This window comes from Nicotiana tomentosiformis, chromosome 2 (genome assembly GCF_000390325.3).
Source record: "Nicotiana tomentosiformis chromosome 2, ASM39032v3, whole genome shotgun sequence".
Classification (NCBI taxonomy): Eukaryota; Viridiplantae; Streptophyta; class Magnoliopsida; order Solanales; family Solanaceae; genus Nicotiana; species Nicotiana tomentosiformis.
Genome location: NC_090813.1, coordinates 108,278,631 through 108,286,018, shown reverse-complemented (window position 1 = coordinate 108,286,018; position 7,388 = coordinate 108,278,631).

Below are 7,388 nucleotides of genomic sequence, written 5' to 3'. Positions count from 1 at the left end.
AAATAGATAGAGAGTTTGGGGAGTTTGGCATATCTTCCAGCAGCTGAGAGGCCCTTCGCCTTGGATGTTCAGGCCTTAGCCAACCAGTTCGTGAGATTGGATATTTCAGAGCCTAGCCGGGTATTAGCTTGTGTGGTTGCTTGGTCTTCTCTTTATGACTATATCAGGTATCGCCAGTATGATGATCCTCATCTTCTAGTTCTTCAGGACAGGGTTCAGCGAGGTGATGCCAGAGATGCGACTATTGGCGATGACGGTGTGATGAGGATGTAGGTCCGGATCTGTGTGCCCAATGTAGATAGGTTTCAGGAGTTGATTCTCGAGGAGGCCCACAACTTGCGGTACTCCATTCATCCCGGTGCCACGAAGATGTATCAGGATTTGAGACAGTACTACTGGTGGAGGAGGATGAAAAAGAATATAGTTGGGTTTGTGGCCAAGTGTCTCAGCTGTCAGCAGGTTAAATATAAGCATCAGAGGCCGGGTGGGCCTTCATGGTATTCCAGTATCCATCATTTCAGACAGAGGTACACAGTTTCACATCACGGTTTTGGAGAGACGTAAAGCAGGAGTTGGGTACTAGGGTGGAGTTGAGCACAACCTTTCACCCTCAGACGGACGGGAAGTCCGAGCGCACGATTCAGATTCTTGAGGATATGCTTCGTGCCTGTGTGATGGAGTTCAGGGGGTAATGGGACCAATACTTGCCACTTGCAGAGTTCGCTTACAACAACAGTTACCAGTCCAGCATTCAGATGGCACTGTATGAGGCTTTGTGTGGTAGGAGGTACTGGTCCCCAATGGGATTGTTTGAGCCGGGCGAGGCCCGATTTTTGGGTATGGATTTGGTCCAGGATTCCCTGGATAAGGTGAAGGTGATTCAGGAGAGACTTCGCACAGCCCAGTCCAGGCAGAAGAGTTATGCAGACCGTAAGGTTCTTGATTTGGCATTTATGGTTGGTAAGCAGGTCTTGCTTCGGGTATCGCCTATGAAGGGTGTCATGAGGTTCGGGAAGAAGGGAAAGCTGATCCCGAGGTTTATTGGTCCTTTTGAGATATTGCAGTGAGTTGGGGAGGTTGCTTATGAGCTTGCCTTGCCTCCCAGCCTAGAAAGAGTTCACCCGGTATTCCACGTGTCGATGCTCCGGAAGTATCACAGTGATCCGACTCATGTATTGGATTTCAGCTCAGTCCAGTTGGACAAAGATCTATCTTATGTTGAGGAGCCAGTAGCCATTTTGGACAGGCAGGTTAGAAAGCTCAGGTCAAAGAATATTGCTTCAGTAAAGGTCCAGTAGAGGGGTCAGTCGGTCAAGGAGGCGACTTGGGAGACCGAGCAAGATATGTCAGCCAGTACCATCATCTTTTCACAGTTTCAGGTATGTCTTTATACTCGTTCGAGGACGAATGATTGTTTTAAAAGGGGGAGGATATAACGACCCAGCCAGTCGTTTTGAGAATTTGAGCCCCGATCCCCTAATATCTTATATTCCCATATTTGTTTCTGCTTTTGGGATTTTCCGGAGTGTTTGGTTATGGAATTCAGAGAGTTTTTGGACACTTAGTCCCTAGTTGTGAGTTTAAGCCTTAGAGTTTGGACTGTAGTCGGAACTGTGTGAAAATGGATCCGGAATGGAATTCCGTCGACTTCGTTAGCTCCGTTGAGTAATTTTGGGGTTAGGAGCACGTCCGGAATGTGTTTTGGAGGTCTGTAGTAGATTTAGGCTTGAATTGGCAAAAGTTAGTTTTTCGGCGATTTCGGCCGATAGTGAAAATTTTGATATCGAGCTCGAAATGGAATTCCGAAAGTGGTTGTAGGTTCGTAATGTCATTTGTGGCCTGTGTGTAAAATTTGAGGTCATTCGAACTAGATTTGATGTGGTTCGGCGTCGTTTGTAGAATTTGGAAAATTTTAAATTCTTAGGCTTGAATCCGTGCTTAATTCATGATTTTGGTGTTGTTAGACGTGGTTTGAAGGCTCGACTAAGTTCGTATGGTGTTTTAGGATTGGTTGGTATGTTTGGCTGAGGTCCCGGGGGCCTCGGGTGTGTTTCGTATGCTTAACGGGAAGAAATTTGGACTTAGGAAAATCTGGTGCATTGCTGGTTCTGGTGTTTCGCGCCTGCGGTAAGTGGCTTGCCTAACCTTGTGTGGGAGAAATTCCCTTAGGATTTGGTGTTGTTATGATATGTAAGTGTCGTGTACGCGAGGTGACGATTGCGCACACGGGCTATTGTTGATAAATCATTATTTTTATTGAGTAATAGCCTGTTTTCATCTTATCTGAGTATACTAGCATGTGTAGTTATCCTGTTAGCCTAGAATAACATGTCTACTTGTCCTAATTACCTATTTGAACTCTTTGCAGCATGTTTAGTAAGTCTTGTTTCTTTCTTGACTTGCACTTAGCCTAAATTTTAGGTTTTCTTGTTGTAACTGTTATATTCATTTGTTTGAGTTGCGTATTTATTTTGGGACTATGGGGCGGTATCCCGGGAGATCCCCCTGTACTGCATATTTACTTTGGGATGACGAGACGTTTACTCGGGAGATCCCCTTGTACTGCATATTTACTTTAAGACTATGAGGCGGTTCCTCGGGAGTTCTCCCTGCACATTTACTTTTGAGACTACGAGGCGGTTCCTCGGGAGTTCTCCCTGCATATTTACTTTTGAGAGTACGAGGCGGTTCCTCGAGAGTTCTCCCTGCATATTTACTTTTGGAACCTGTATATTTACTTTTGGGACAACGAGACGGTATCTCGGTAGCGCCCCTGTTATTATATCATTGTGCGATGTTGTTATTGCTTTGTGAATATATGTTGTTGTCTTCTCCGTTTTTACTTCATGTTTATTATATCATTTGTCCTATTATTATATACCAGTAGGGTCCGGACCTGACCTCGTCACTACTCTACCGAGGTTAGGCTTGGCACTTATTGGGTACCGTTGTGGTATACTCATGCTACTCTTCTGCACATGTTTTGTGTGTAGATCCAGGTATTTCTTATCAGCCCCGCTACTAGTTGAGAGTGCTTGCTATTATACGGAGACTTCAAAATATATCTGCCGCGTCCGCAGACCTCGGAGTCCCCCTCTATTCTCTTCTATGTCATCTACTTTCCGTATTTCTTTTATTAGACTCTGATGTATAGAGATTCTAGTTTTCTTATGTAGCTTGTGACTTATGATGTTTCGCGTTTTGGGAATACCGTGTATTACTAGAGTGTTGGTTATTGTACATGCTGAGCGGCATTATTATCAGTTATCTATTGTTATTAGTTGTTAAGTTTTCCTTCCATTTATTTATTTCTGCATTTTTGTTAGGCTTACCTAGTCATAGAGACTAGGCGCCGTCACGACATCTTACGGAGGGAGAATTGGGTCGTGACACATAGACATGGAGAAGTACTTCACAAATTTAACTAAAGTATAGGAAAACATAAATCCAATCCAAACCCGGATCTTAGTGAGGAAGGAATGATGAAATCCTTGTGCTTGTGTTCTTCCAACTCCTCCTTAGCCTCCTTGGCCTCCTTAGGTCGAAAATGTGTCAAAAGTCTAAAAATGGTATTTTTTCGTGTATTTAAGCCATCCTCCAATAAATTTTGGATGAAAATACCCTTTTTAGCAGAAATAGAAAGTGTCTATGTAAAATATGCATAGGCGCGCCGCATAGAGTGACGCGCCATGCGAGGCAGCAGTGAAGATTTCTAGAGAACTCAACACTTGAAGATGCATGCATATTTTGTGAAGACGCGGCGGGGTGAGTGTCGCACAGTGCGTCGCCTTAGTAGGAGTCTTGAGAAAAATTGGCAAAGTTATTGCCTCATGGAATTTTTTCCAACTCCTAGTCATTCACGTCATTAGGCATGTGATATTAAGCCTCATCATCAAAGGCTTTGGTTTTGTTGCCTTCTGCTACAACATTGAATTGCATAGTCACCAGGTGACTTACATTGGCCTGCCCAATGTGCCAGCACTATTTTATCTCTATGTAACTTTTTTTCTTTTATTTTCCTTGTACATACTCAGTTTTCGACCTCGAACGCAATCTCAATTTAACCCTTGAACTTTTACTCAGACTTCAAAGTCCTTTAATAACTATTTTAGCTCCAAAAATATACCTTAACTTGGAATCACAACCTACACATTAGAAAATACGTAATGAGTATAAATTATCCATATTTTAGCTCAAATACAATTAAAGTGTAGCAAATAAAAGGTGCAAAGTAGCCAAAAACTCATATTTCTAGCGTACCATCAACACCCCATATTTAATTGTCCACTTTTGACTTTGCATTCTCTTAAAAAAAAATAAAGTATGCATTTCACAATTTTACCATAATAATGATTGCATTTTCAAAAGTATTGGGAAATAATTTGGGGGATGAGTAGTTAATAATAAGGTTAAAATAGGAAAAAGAAATTATATTTCTCTTGATTTAGTATAGCGGTTAAGTAAAAATAAAAATATATTTTTTTGGTATAGTAGACAAATAAAAGTGAACGATGGGAGTATTAACCAAAGGACGGCGAATATGTTGCTTTCAATGTGTGATGTATGTATCCTTGCTCTTTTCCTTAAATAAAACTTTAGGGGCATTTGGATTAAGTACGAAAGCAGATGGGAGCTTTATAGTATAATAATGAAGAGACGCATGACGTAATAGTGAGAATTTCATGATTTTAGATGTAGCAATCATTAACAGTCTAAGATAATTAATCCTAACCATAGCTTAATTAGAACCATAAATTTCTATGCGAATTTCATTAAAAATTACTACTTTATAAGAATATTTTAATCAAGGAGATGTACGTAACTGAATTTATGTACGCTTCTTGATATCAGAAACGGCATATGGACAAATATACTCATCTACTTTCGAAAATGGTTTAAGAATACCTTTCGTTTCGTTATATTATTGGGTTATCTATACCCTTACAGTCATACTTTGGGTTCAAATATACCTCTCATTTAAACGGAAAGACACGTGTCATCATCATGTTGGTCAATTCTAAATATCTCTTAATTAATTAAAAAGATCCATTACCCATACCCGAAAAATAATTTTTTTAAGCAATTTTTTTTTGTAAAAACTGGAAAAACTGAAATTATTTTTACTAAAAACTGAAAAAAACGAAAATATTTTTTTTTCACTTTTTACAAAAAAACTGCTTTAGAAAAAACTGAAAAATATTTTCTAAAACAATATTTTTGTAAAATCTGAAATAAAAAAATCTGAAAATAAAATTCTAAAGCAATTATTTTTGTAAAAACTGAAAAAACTGAATTTTGTTTTTTACTAAAAACTGAAAAAACAAAAATATTTATTTTTCCAGTTTTTACAAAAAAACTGCTTTAAAAAAAGCTGAAAAATATTTTCTAAAATAATATTTTTATAAAAATTGAAAAAAAAAAAACTAAAGAGTAATTTTCTAAAGCAATATTTTTGTAAAAACTGAAAAAACAAATATTTTCTTTTTTTTCAGTTTTTAGTTAAAAATATTTCAGTTTTTTTTAGTTTTTAATTGCTTTAGAAAATTATTTTTCAGTTTTTCTTTTTTAGTTTTTACAAAAATATTGTTTTAGAAAATATTTTTCAGTTTTTTTAAAGCAGTTTTTTTGTAAAAACTGGAAAAAAAAACATTTTCTTTTTTTTCATTTTTAGTAAAAAATTGTTTTTAGTTTTTTTCAGTTTTTACAAAAAAAAAATATTTTTTGGGTATGGGTAATGAGTCTTTTTAATTAATTAGGAGATATTTAGAATTGACCAACGAGACGATTACACATGTCCCTCTATTTAAATGAGGGGTATATTTGCATCTCAAAGTATGACTGTAGGGGTATAGATAACCCAATAGTATAACAAGGGGTATTCTTAAACCATTTTCAAAAATAGAGAGATATATTTGCCCTTTGCCGTAAGAGAAATATATTGCTTCAATTTCTTCGGCCATGACAATAAGTTTTCTCTCCCGTCGCCCATTTTTCTCTCAAGCTCTTGATGGAAATACTACAGTAATTAGGTTTATTTCTCAAGTTTTATCAAGTGAGAAGTTACTTAACTGTTATTTCAGAAAATAACCTCTTACTTTATCAATTAGACTTTAGTCATTACACCTAATTAACCATATTTTAATCGATCAGATCAGGATAAAGTCCTACAATAAATATCGGGTGGACCACATCTTATTTATTGCTTTTAAGCATTTGACTGTGATGTTTTGATTTGAAACCTAATCCAATCATTCCACAACATAAAAGTTGTATATGTCATTCCCATTTTCATTTCCCTTTCTCCAAAAGTGTGGATTCATTATTACAATGAACAAATTTTGGTTTTCTAGTGCGCAAGTTGAGGAGTATTTTACCTCTAGGTGCCACGGATATTCCCCACGTAAGGGTATAAATATAATAAAACACCATCGATAAAGAATTAAGCGATAAAAGAAAAGTTAGTTTGAACGAGTAACGATTGTTTCTTTTTGTTCAATTTTATTTTTTCTGCTTGCTTTCTTGTATAAGGGTGAAAATGCTTTAAAAAAAGCATCTCCGTTACAAATAAAAAAATGGTTAGATTTGTTTTTGTTGTTGCTACAATTATTTTCCTCTTTATTTTCTTCTCAGACCCTTAGATCAATATATCATCATTGCATCACCTATACGATTATGCAAAACCTATGCGAAAATATTGGTTACCTAAGGAACAACGTCCTTGATGTAATTTGTTTCTCTTTTATTAAAAGAAATAAAATAGGTGTCACTTAATTTTTGGCTAGTTATTTAGAGACATTATTACCTATGATCGCTAGGGATAAAATTTTCCCACATAGCTTGCACGTGAAACTCGTGATTTACTTTAAAGCATATGCTCTCTACAAAAATATTCAATATCATTGGAATATGTCTCTAACATGATTCCAAAGGAAAATTTTGATTTTGTCAGCCAAAATTTTGAAATGGCTATCAAATTGCCCTTATTACAGGTCGATTGAACGAAGACGTAATCATTCTGACAGACCTTTATTCTACTTAATAAATAATACTATTATACGTAGTAATTAGTAAGGTCACTATAACAAAATGTAGGTCAAATCCGACCGGAATGAACTTAGGCCTCATTTGTTTTTTTTAAGATTAAGACGTCTGAATCTGAATACACGTCTGAATATCAAGATGTGTATTAAGATTAAGACATCTGAATACACATCTGAATGTTAAGATGTGTATTAAGATCTGAATACTAAGTGATTAAGACTGTTTGATTTTTAACATCTGAATGTATAAAATTTACGTTTATTTAAAAATTAATAAACATAAAATTTAAATAAAATACTAATTAATCTAATATTCCATCACTAAAATATATAGTTTTTTAAAATATG